This window comes from Chiloscyllium plagiosum, unplaced genomic scaffold (assembly GCF_037043375.1).
Source record: "Chiloscyllium plagiosum isolate Xiang-an unplaced genomic scaffold, Cpla_swu_hap1 HiC_scaffold_2, whole genome shotgun sequence".
NCBI classification, from domain to species: Eukaryota; Metazoa; Chordata; class Chondrichthyes; order Orectolobiformes; family Hemiscylliidae; genus Chiloscyllium; species Chiloscyllium plagiosum.
The window spans coordinates 116,431,591-116,444,269 of record NW_028270140.1 but is presented as its reverse complement, the minus strand read 5'-3'; the positions used below and the strand labels follow the sequence as shown (position 1 = coordinate 116,444,269).

General features: G+C 39.6%; 1 long non-coding RNA gene across 1 annotated transcript in view; it reads left to right on the top strand.

Moving 5' to 3' along the window:
- LOC148151971 (uncharacterized) overlaps positions 1 to 9,920 on the top strand; it is a 34,067-nt gene extending 24,147 nt beyond the window's left edge. Inside the window, exon 3 of the long non-coding RNA XR_015759175.1 lies at positions 8,720 to 9,920. This is a non-coding gene — a long non-coding RNA (uncharacterized LOC148151971). The remainder of the gene's footprint in view (positions 1 to 8,719) is intronic.
- The last annotated feature ends 2,759 nt before the right edge of the window (positions 9,921 to 12,679 follow it).

Sequence of the window (12,679 nt, the reverse complement as noted above, 5' to 3'; positions counted from 1 at the left end):
CAGATTAGTAAAGTAATGAAATAATCCTGGCACTTGCAAAATAATACCTGTAATGGCCAATTAATGTAGCAAATTTGACATTTGATTTAATTTAATTAGAGAACACAGGGTGTAAAAACTGCAGTTAGTTTACAGAACCACATCTATAAATCACAGAAGTCAAAGATGCATTGTAAAGTCTGGGATAATCATGTATGTCAATGCTACTTTCAAAGATCACACCCTCAGTTTTGAACAAAATGGTGCCTGAATACTGTATAAAGCTACCTTAAAATCTGCTGGATAAAATACTGTACACAGAATTTGCATATGTTGTACTGCTGCAAAATGTTTCAAAGGCTTGAAGGGGAGTCATGAGTCATTAGAACAAGGTCTGGGACAAATGAACAAATATTCTTTATTTTTGTATTCTACATCTCAGTGTATATTTGTTCATTCCCTTTTCCCAAGCCATATCCCTTGTCTATTATACAAACATTTAAATTGACAAATCCAAGTAGAAATATGAACAATTTGACATTATTGAGGAAGAAATCCATCTTGGACAATGGGGAGTTGGAGCTTGTTCTATATTCCAGCTCATTTACTTTTCTAATGGAAAGGTGTAAATCAATCTGACAACTTTTTGTCAACTATTTTATACAAGAAGAATTTCTCAGCCTGACTGATCAAGAAGGGTGGGCATTTCGATAGCAATTCCACTGGGAGCATGTCACAAGTTAACCGTGAGCCACAGATCCTTTGTGGGCCTGGGACAAATAAGCTGTGCATGATCTTCCATTCATTAATTTTAATACCAAGCAACTATATGGAGCGCTCTGAGCTCCACGTGAGACAGACTTTTTGAAAACAGTGAAAGTGCACTGACTGGACAACGCAAAGTGTGCAGCACACTGTACCAACTGGAAAACTGTTCAGGTCTCAAAATCTGCCCAGACATTCCAAACCATATGCTCTAAAGCTTTTCACTTTGAAAATCAGCTCTCAGTTTCCAGAATAAGAGCCATTACAAATAGGAGCAAGAGTAGACCATTTGGCCCCTTGAGTCTGCTCCACCATTCAATAGGATCTTGGCTGATCTGACATTCCTCACATCCACTTTCTTGCACTTTCCCCATAAGCCTTGATTGTCCTCCTGATCAAGAATCTTTCTGCCTTAGCCTTAAATACACACAAGGACTCTATCCCCACAGCTCTCTGTGACATGGAGTTCCAAAGACTCTCAACCCACTGAGAGAAGAAATTCCTTCTCATTTCAGTCTTAAATTGGCACCCTTTATTCCAAGACTATGCACTCTCGTCCTAGTCGCTCCTATAAGGGGGAGCATTCTCTCATCATTTCTGCTGTCAAAGTCCCTTTAGAATCCTATATGTTTCAATGAGATCACCTCTCATTCTTCTAAAGTCCAGTGAGTAGAATCCCAATCTGTTTAAGCTAGGCTCATAAAATGATCCCTCCTTACCAGGAATCATCCTAGTGAAACTTCTTTGAACTGCTTCCCATGAAATGATATCTTTCTTTAGACAAGGGGATCAAGGCTGCACACAGTAGTCAAGATGTGGTCTCACCAGCACTTTATACAATAAATGCAGTATATTCAGACGTCTGCAATACAGGGCAACTTCCATATCCGCGGAATCGTTTTCCGCAGTTTCAGTTACTAATGGTTTACCTTAGCCTGAACATAATGCAGGGAATATTCCAGATCCAGTGACCAGGGAGATGCTGGGAAGGTAAATTTCCCATTTAAATGAATTGGTTCGCTCCTGTCCGTGGTCTCAGCCTGCCGCAGTAGGTCTTGGGACATATACCCTGCGGTTAAGGGGGGGGGGAACTACTGCATATTTATACTCCAAACCCTTTTAAATAAGGGCCGACATTCCATTAGTTTTCCTGATCACCTGCTGCCCCTGTGTGCTAGTTTTCTGTGTCTCATGCATAGGTACACACAAGTCCCTTTTTGCTGAAGCTTTTTTCTATTTAAATAGTATTTTTATTTCATTCTCCCTTCCAGAGTGAACAACTTCACATTTTCCCACACTATACTCCTGAGGTCTAAAATCCTGAAATTTTCATCTTCCCTTTCCATGAGTCTGCCTAATGCAATAGATTTTTTGAAAAATCTATAATTGCTGAAAATGTGTAACATCCCAGTGAAGGGTTGGAGACTGAAGGCCATGAGCTTTCTTTTCCTTTGACAGTTGCTGACATACATATCAGTGGCACCACTGTGCACCTTTGATTTCACACAAAGCATGAGTACTGCTGCTCACCATGAGAGCAGGAACGATCCTTCAATTGCACAGCCATGTCCATTCTCCATCTGAGTCACCTTCACAATTCCTTATTGAATTAGCAACACCTTTAAGCCTTGGGTCCTTTGCAACTAAAAGCCAGCATCTCTATCCACCGCTGTGTTTAATATATTATACTTAACACCAGAAGAAAGAAGATGGTGTAATTGCATTGCTTTGGGATGGATTCAGCATCTACAGTTTGTTATAATGCAATATGGTCTGAAGGAATATCACAAGCCTAATGGAACCCCAGAATGGGTGGTGGATATATTAGTTAAAGTAAATTAGATGTGAATTGGTTCTGTAAATATGGGGAGATAGCAATTAGTGGGGTGTGAGATTTATGGAGTGCAGTTAACTTAATTAAAGTGCTCATGACAAGTGTAGGTTTGACCTCTATTTAAATATAATTACCTTCTTGTGTACGGAATAAATGATCAAAAACAATGTCGCCCAAAAATACTTAACATTTTAATAAACACGAACAAATGGGATGTTAAACCAAGACCAACCACTGATTTCAGATGGGGTTTAATAAAATCACTAACACTCTTTGAAAAAAATTAGTATTCTCATTTGCCCCTGTCCAAAATTTATCCCTCATTCAACAGGTTAAGATTGATTATTGTTGTAGGAGATTGCTGTGCACAAACTGGGCTTCTCACCCGCTACATGACAGGCTTAACTTCAAAAGTTCTTTTTTAGTTGTAAAAGGCTTTCAGACATCCTGAGATTCCTAAATGCAAATGTTTCTTTTCTTCTAAACTAGAGAAAATAACCATTTCCTACTTTGTTTTCCTGCATTGATTTTAATTGATTGCGTAGAGCATGACAACAGAGTCTTGCAAAAGGTTGTACATGTTGCTTGAGCAGCAAATTGGTATCTATAATAAATTGCAGTGATTGTCACTTCAGCATTGGTTTGTAAAAGGTTATGCCATCTGAAAATTAATTACCAGAAGTAATTTGCATTTAACTTGATTGACAACCAGCTGTAACTAAATTATTTAATTCTCTGACTCATGCTTAAGAATTTATTTTCTGTGCCCAGTCATTTATACTTAAACATTTCTGAAATATTTTCTCTGTCACCAAGTTCTTAATGGCAGATCTAAATAATTCTAAAACCTGTACCTTGATGGAATGCAGTGAAATTCATTATCATCCCTTATCCTGTATTGCTAACAATATCATATTGCATTTGAATAGTGTTTACAAGAAGGAGATAGTTATATTGCCTTGGGCTAAAGGGACCAAACAATAGAGGAGAAAGTGTGAACTGGGTTGATGGCTAGCCATGATCATATTGAATAGCGGAACAGGCAAAACAAGCTTCGAAAAATAGATGCTTTTTAAATATGTGCAACAACTTTTAACGATTTCTTTTTCCTAAAAGGTTGATTCATTGATGTAACAATGGTTTAGAAATTCATGACCCTGATTTATCAGGCACTCAAACGCCTTCTGAAAATTTCCAATATGGTGGACAAAGGCTACCTGCTCGGTGCAAGCCAGCAAAGAGCAGGAGAAAGTGGGACTTTGCTATACTTTCAGACATTCTAATTCTATCTCTCCAGAGTTAAGGTGGAGAAGCAGGTGAAGCTTCTACATAAACTAGTTTTAAATAATGTGATGAATATTCACACAGTGACAGAGTGCAAGTTTAGGGTAAGCTTGGGTTATTGGAAGGTTTTGAGTTTGAGAGACTCAGAGAAATGGGCTTCCCTCAGGTCTAACCACAATCTAACAGCAGGACCTTTGTGTGGGGCAGCCTGTTTGAGTTGCTGCAGCTGGGGAGCAGAGAGCAGGGAGGTCAGTGATGGTGGCAAGGAAGATTGTTGTCCAAAGCTCCAAGGAAATGATGTGGTGAAGCCAGAGAGGTTGCAAGGCAACGGATAAGGGAAGATCAGAGTCTGGAGCCAGGGAAGATCAGGCAAGCCAAAGCAGGGGGAAAAGCATTGAATTCCAGTGATCAGTCAGGTTGTATATTGGAGGCTGAGGTCAGGGGTGATCGAAGACCACAAACAAGATCAGAGTCCAGGGGTAGGATTGGAAGCTGAGTTGGTGCGAGGTTAGGGGCAAAGGCAAAGATGATGGTGTAAAGCAAGGAGGATGGGTCTGCAGTGATTGAGGATTGAAGAGATCAGGGAAGGTCAGGGGTTGGTTGTAGTGATTTGATTCTTCTGGAGTGAGAGCCAAAGTCCCTGTGGCTGTTGGCTTGGACAGCCAGAGTGAATGCTGGGTGATGTCCAGTCTTAGCTACATTCCCTTCTGTTGTCACACTAAAGGACATCAAGAGTTGCTGACTCTCAGAAAACAGGCGAGGCCCACAAATAAGAACCGAGGAACATCATGCCTGTGGGGAAGGGGAGAACCAATCAAGCAAAAGTCAACACTCACCCTGGCATCAGTAGAATTTGAAAGGAGCTGCTCCTCCAATTACAGAATGGTCCTCTCCCATTCTTGGAGCCTAGTGTTTGCTGAGGCCGGGGTGTGAGGACCAGGTCTGAGGGAAGACGAAGGACTGCATGGAACTGAGAGTTAGAGAGGGATGGTTGCATGGGATTGGAAGAGAGTGGGAGGCTACACAGCGAGGTAGACTGTGGTAAGAGTGGGAGGCGGTAAGAAAGAGAGAACTGTTTTGCATCCATCAACAAAAGGAACATTTAGCCAAATCAAAGCGAGTGAACCTTGATGTCACTGCAGTAATGAAGAATTTGCAAATTAATATGGAATCTCCAGCTTAAAACTCCAAATTGTTCTGACTCTGACAGGAAGAATGCCCTGGAAATTAGCTGCACTATACGTACGTGCAATAATAAGAGTGTAAATTTTATTTAATCACCCAAAGTTGTCAATTTGTTTGAGCTATTATCTGGAACAAAATAGACTTTAATGGGATTTCTTCAACTAACTAAAATAACTTGTTTATTTATAACAAACTTATTTTTTAGACAAGTGGCAAAACAGGTTATCAACTAAACTATTTTGCAACATTAACCTCTTGCCTCCTCAATCCCCCACAGACACATTCTTACACAAATAGGACAGGACACAGCTTTGCAGCAGGCTTAAAGATGGGAAAAATTGGAAAAAAGGAACAAAACCTTCGTAGGTCAATAGTTCAAATTCAGAAGACAGATTAGGTTGACTGCTCACAGTTCCTCTGATTTCCTAAAACTGAGATCCAAAAGCTTTTTCATTTGGTTTAAGTGTGTTTCTCTTTTTGACAAAGGAGATAGATTTCACTGCCTTTCCTTGCAAGCCTTTCCACAAAGGCCCGTTCTAAGTATATACTGCAAAAAAGAACTTAAGCTCGAAGGCTAATACTCCACAATCTGCAGCACATATCCAAGGGTTTTTCAAAATCCACTTGTCCAACAATTAAGTCACACATACATCTATTGTCCCGTCTTAAAAGCTTTTCCAACAAAATTAGTTGCCCTTTGTAAATAATAGATAAACAACCTTCTCTTTGACCTTATACCTTCTAATTTCCAAGTATAAATGTGACAAACATGTTTCTTTCTGAATGGCAAGCAGTGACTCGGGGTACTGTAAGGTTCAAGGCTAGGTCCCCAGCTATTCACAATATCTATTAATGATGTTTACATGAGGGGACTTAATGTAATATCTTCAAGCTTGTATACAGGAAGCTGGGTGGAAGGGTGAGCTGCAAGGAGGGAGCAGAGCTACCTCAGTATGATTGGGACAAACTGAGTGAGTGCAGCTACAGTACAATTTGGACAAATGTGAGATTATCCATTTTGTGAGCAAAAACAAAGTGGCAGATTATTATGTAACTGGTAATAAATTGAAAAAGAGAAATATTCAAAGAGCTAGATGTCCTCATGCACCAGTCACTTAAAGTAAGTGTCCAGGTGCAGCAGGTGGTAAGGAAGACACATAGTATGATAGTCTTCACAGTGAGAAATTCATGTACAAGAGCGGGGATGGTGCTGCAATTATGCAGGACCTTGGTAAGACCGTACCTGGAGTGCCGTGTGCAGTTTTGATCTCCTTATCTGAGGAAGACAATTCTTGCTATAGAGGGTACGCAGGGAGGTTGAATCAGTTCAGATTATATTTGTTGGCGTTCAGAAGAATTGGGGCGGGGGAAGGTTGTCTCAGAAACCTATAGAATTCTAATAGGATGGACAGGATAGATGCAAAAAGAATGTTGTGGATGATGCAGAGAATCTAGAACCAGGGTCACAGTCTAAGTATGAGGAGACCACTTAGGACTGGGGTGAGGAAAAATGATTTTACCCAGAGAGTGGCGACTCTGGGGAATTCACTACCGTACAATCTAGGGAAAATGCAGTCAACGCTATTTTAGTGAACTCTGGGACAATTGTTAAATTTAAATCTGATATTGAGATTAAAAGGAGTAGTAACTACCTGGTTAAAATCTTCCTGCTTTGTGTATGTGGAATGGATATGAGACTTCACCACTCCCTAATGAAACTTGTAAACCCTATCATACTTTTTAAATTTGGTTTGGTGACGTATAAAATCCTTCAACTTGTAAGATCCGTTCAAATGTATAAAATCACTTTCGCACAAACAGAATCATGAAAGTGGATTTGAAAAGTGACAATCAAATCACAAACCATAAATTGCCAGTTTGTTTTTCTCTGAAATGTGTACAAGTGAAAATCATGTAGTCCCAGGGCTGCTGTCTCATTAGAGAGTGATGATGGGTGGTGAGTCTAAGCTGAAGGTCATTATGTCTCAGACAAGGGCTGAGAAGGGAGGGTCTTGATGGTGACCTTAGTCAGTACAACAGTTCAACCCACGTTATTGACGTCACTGTCTAGTCAACTGAGCTAGCCGACCCCAAAATTTGTGTTTCAAGGGTTATCATTACAGTTCCGATCCAGTAACAAGGTCACGGAAGATGGAGGTAAAGCAGAATAAATCACAAAATTTCCATCTTCAATTGACTTCCTTTCTAACGATGTCAGATGTAAGTGTAATGATAACAATCCTGAATAATGATGGTCTTTGTGAAGCTTTTTTGTTTCAGAATTTTAGCCAATTTATACGTACATATTTAGATCTGAAGTTCCCATACTTAGGGGAGCACTCTCACATTGCCTAGCTACCTTTAATTGGAATTCATTTTGCACATTTCTGTAGATTAAAATTGTGTTTACTGGTTTTCATTAATAGACAAGGAAAGACGTAGTTTTCTCCACGTTAGTGTCCTAAAGGTGATATCATTTTGGTAATTACGACGGGATCAGGTAACTTTGTTGTCGAATGAATGTGAATGTGAGCGAAATTTATGAAACAATTTCGATGGGACAAGGAAGCTTGTAGTGAGGAAGAATACTATCCCGGGGGAATTAGAAAAGCTTGCCAGCAGCCTTATTAGTCTCATACTGAGGAGAAAGAGGATGACACATGTTATTGAAGCTAGCAAAACCCATTTGTTAGAGATGCAATTACTTGCTAAGGAAGGGAAACTATAATAGTGCATTCAGAAGTGCTCAAGGAAGTCAGAAAAATAGAGTGTATTTTGTTGTTTCTTTTTAAGGTTACATCCACATATAGTAAAAAGAAGGGGCTGGAAACATAAATATGCAAAAACAGTCCATAAATGTCACAACTGAGGCATTTTGCACCATATCTGTAAAAACATTGTCACTTTCATTTTAATTGCAATCTTTGACAATGGATGTTAGCTTTATTTGAAAATACAGATACTGCTAATTGCACCATCGGTGTTGTATGAGCAGTACTTCATACGCATTCAACCCAAATTGCAGATAATGTTCATTTAACATAATTTTAAAGCAAAATGAAATAATGCTTACCTTTTCACTTCTTATCATATGAACTATGATTTATGCAGATTTTATGCATATCCAAAACTCCAATAAGGAATTCTGGAGGAACCTTTTTGTTCAGAAAGTGGTGAATATGGAATGCACCCTCACAAGGACTAGTTGTGACATATAACATGGCTAGGAACAAGGGTAGGCCATTCAGTCCTTTGAGCCTACTCTGCTATTCAGAACAATCATGGCTGATCATCAACGCAGCATCCTGTTCCTGTTTTCACCCCATACCCCTTGATTCCTTTAGCCCCAAGAACTATATGTATTTCCTTCTTGAAAATATCTAATGTTCAGACTTGAACAAGTTCAAGGTTTCTTTAAGGGAATCAAGAGAAGTGCATGTTGAGAGAACGGAACAGGAAGATACATTGTTGAATGAGGTGAAACTTGTGCAGAGCACAAATACCAGGATAGATGAATTGGGCTGAATAGATTTTAACTTCCGTGTGATTTTATGCTCATTATTTGACTCATTAGAGATTAGTAGACCTGCCAATTATCATAAGAGAGTTTGATTCAGCTGGGAGTTAATAATATAGATAATAACGTTGCACCTCTGTTTTCTTTACACACAGCATTCTGGCAGCATGGTGATCTGACCACAACTGATTTTGCAAGTGTATGTCACTCCAATTATTAGAAACATTTCTTGCTGGCATGGACTGACATGTAAGAATGTGTATAAAATCTTTAAAATTGAAGCACAAGGGCCAAAACCTCTCCAGCCTGACAATAGCTGAAGATATTTGAGAGGTATTCTTCAGCCTTTCCAATGACAATACAGGAGGACCCTGTACAACCAACTCAAAAATTCAACAAAATCTCTCTACAATCAACTCAAACCTCAGTTCCCATGAATACAACCCCAAATTTGCATCGCACAATGGTCCCACAACTTCTCATCTCTCTATTATTGATCATACTTGCTATTTTCAGTCTACATTCCTGAAATGCATGCCTCCACAAACAACAATTCCATGCCAACTTTATCCTACAACAGTGGTGTTAGTCAGGCATCGTCGCGAGACTCCTGCTCAGGTATGTTCCTATTCAAAAGGGAGTTCTGCACTGGGCTGCATCATTATAATTTCAACTAATCTTGTCCCTTAATGACAATCTTCCATTTACCTAAATGCTACTACATGTACAATGTTCTATATCTCACCTGTACCATCATGGAAAGATGCTAACATGAAGAAATTCATGGTCACAATCGCCTATACAGCCTCTGGCAGCACTATCCTTCCCCTGATCTGATGATGCAACTCTGGTTCCAAACAATGGCAACATTCTGTCATCACTTCCTTAATGAATGGCAGGAGATGCACAAACAGCTGCTGGCATAGATGACCAAGAAGAGAAGTGTTCCTGGTGACCCAGGTTGGATAAGGTTTCCTGCAGAAAGCATTTCACCAGCACCACCTCCAACCTTTGTGAGCACCTTTTCTTCAGTCTCAACCAGGTCTTTCTCCTGCTGCAGTTGAGGGGTGTTTGCTTTGAGCTCCCCAGTCCTAAGAGCAATTGGTGTTCACAAAATCTTTGTAGTCACGGCCAATGCCTTGTCCATATATTGTTCTACCCCCTGCAGATATCAGCAACTAGAATCAACTCTTCAAAACACTCAGCACTTATATTAATTCATACAGAGCCAGTAGAAAGTAAAATGATCTAACCTGTAGGTTGTTGACGCTGTAAGCTTTCTCCCCTTGCTGAATTCATGTTCGGCTGGACATGTTTAAGGAGGACATAAACAAGGACAAAAATGGTAATGTCCCTTTTACCTCCTGCAGGGCTTCCTCTGGCCATTTGTCCCACAAAAACCTTTCACCATTTGTGAACAGGGGCTGAATTCTTATCCCACTGACAAAACTAGCAAAATACCATCTGCCAACATTCTTTTATACTCGTGGGAGGTGGGCATCACTGACTGGGCCAGCATTTATTGCCCATCCCAAGTTGCCCTTGAGAAGGTGGTCATAGAGTCATAGAGTCATACTGCACAGAAACAGACTCTTTGGCCCAATTTGTCCATGCCAACTATAATCCCAAACTAAACCAGTCCCATTTACCTGTGTTGGTCTCTGTCTCTCTAAACCTTTCCTATTTACATACTTGTCCAAATGTCTTTTAACTGTTGTAGCATCTATCACTTCTTCTGGCAGTTCATTCCACATATGAACTACCTTATGTCTGAAAAAGTAGTCCCACAGGTCCCTTTTAAATCTTCTTCTCTCACCTCAAAATTATGCCCTCTAATTTTGAACCCCGCTGCCCCAACCCCCCAGGAAAAGAACTTTGCTATTTGCTGTACCTTGAAAATATATTCAAATTCTGGTAGCTTGTATCAAGTTAGTTTTAGCCCCTTAAATAATGAGACAAGCTACCTGCCCTGCTTTTTTCCAGCACATATGTCCAAAACGCATGTTGACACATTCCCAAAGGTGGCACTTGATACCAGAAGTTAACAGAGGGACCTCGGATACCATTAATTGCACCTGTGACACCAAAACTGCAAGTAGTACAAAGTCAAACTTTATAGCCTTCACATTTCACAAATATGTTTAATATATTTCCTGTGCATTTCTTTTGCTGTATGTGGACTGTGTTACTAATAAAGAGGAATAAAAGTGATAGGAGCTGAATGTGAACTCTCTTCACTCCTACAAAGATTTTTGCAACGTTTTTAAGATGCTGGATATTTCTAGAGACAAATGAGAGACAGCTGACTTCGGCTTGATGAGTCACACTCATGATACTCCGCAATTAAGGTAGGTTAAAAATTACCTGTTCCCTTGAAAGAAAAGAAATCTGATATAAACAACAGAGTCGTGAGAAAGATTTGACAGCTCATGAGTGCTGAAATTATGGATTCAATAGGTTTGTTTTAATGATGAAATTACATAATTCACGGAGTTAGTATTAGTGTTTTGTTAGTGTCCTGAGTTTTATTTTAAGAACATCGTAAAAACTGAAGTAAAAATGGTCTCTATTTTTGGAATATCATGCACTAAAGATATTTCAGATGGATTCAGGACCTTTATTCCAACACCTTCCCCCTCCCCATTTTAAATTCCATTAACATTCTGTGGGATTTTCTCCAGTCATTTGTCCCTTCCAAACTTTCTTATCACTTGTCAAGAGGGGTTAAGTGCTTACCCCACTGACAAGGTAAGCAAAATGCCAACATGATCCCACAGTGATTCCACTCAGGGTATGAATTAGTTATTTTGGGAAAGCTTTCTAAAGCTGCAGCTAGTAAAGGACAGTAACTGCCTGAAGGGAGGTCCAACAGAGGATGCCTGCTGGGCAAAGAGGGATGATGCAAGACAGTTTGAGAGAGAAGGCAGAGGCAGTCAGGACCATCTCCAGCATTCCTAACTGATTCGCCCATTCCCATGATGAATAGTCAGAACATAATAATGGGCACATATGATACCACCTCTCCAGAGACGAGCAATGAGCTTTATGTCTAAATGTTTTCAGACATGTCTTTGATGAAAGAGAAATACTGAAGGAACTTGAGAATCTAGTACCACGAATAGGTCATTCAGCCCTCAAGCCTGTTCTACTATTTAATTAAATCATGGCTGATCAATACTTCATCCCTTTCCATTTCAGAATGCACAATCTGTTTCCTGAGAAACAATTTATTTTGGGTTTCTAAAGTGCCTAGCCCACTACGCAACCTCTTCTTACTCAGGGAACACAACATAGGTTAGTGTATCAGGAAAATACTGGATTATTAAGAATATTGGATGGTTTCAGAGAGCATGATTAAAATTGTTATTTTGCAGTGAATACATTTCTCTCATGTAAATACAGTATGCTCTATTTCTGTGACTGAGGAAATTTAGACTTTACTTTCTGATGGAACTTATCAGAAGTGTCTCAATAAAAAACTTTGTGAAAGTTTTGGGGTGAGTTTTCAGACATGAAATCCTTCTTTGATTAATGAAAGACTGGACCATCAATTGCACTTTGGGCTGATGTTTCATTACAATCCTCTGCTTCCTCTGAATGATCCTCATATTGTGAAGAGGATTGCATTCCATCATTCCTTTCAGTTTGCAATTAGTGTTTCTTCAGTGTGATATTACCAGCAAATGTCAATGATTCTTGATATGTAGATTGCCTGTCTTGCACTGCTATCTAGAAAATCCAGACATCTGGTGTCGGATTTGAGGATTCCTATGATCTGCACTATGCCACCTCCATTACTGGCATTAGCTTTGTTATGCCCTTTTGCCTTATTATTCCTTTTATTCACTTTCTGTGTGCGCTGGTTTTATTGGATTCATCAGCTATGATAGTGGGGGCCAGACATTTCACCAAGTTACAATGGAGATAAAAAGTTCCACACCAAGAGAACAGGAATGGAGAATTGATGCATGATTAAATTAGTACAGCAGTTTCCTGAGATACGTGGCACTGAAAGGAATAAACATGTGATTGGGATCACTAACCCAACATCAATAGAATGAAAACGTTTCCTTTTTATAGAATCGAGGAGACTATTACATGGGGCTTGAAGTGGA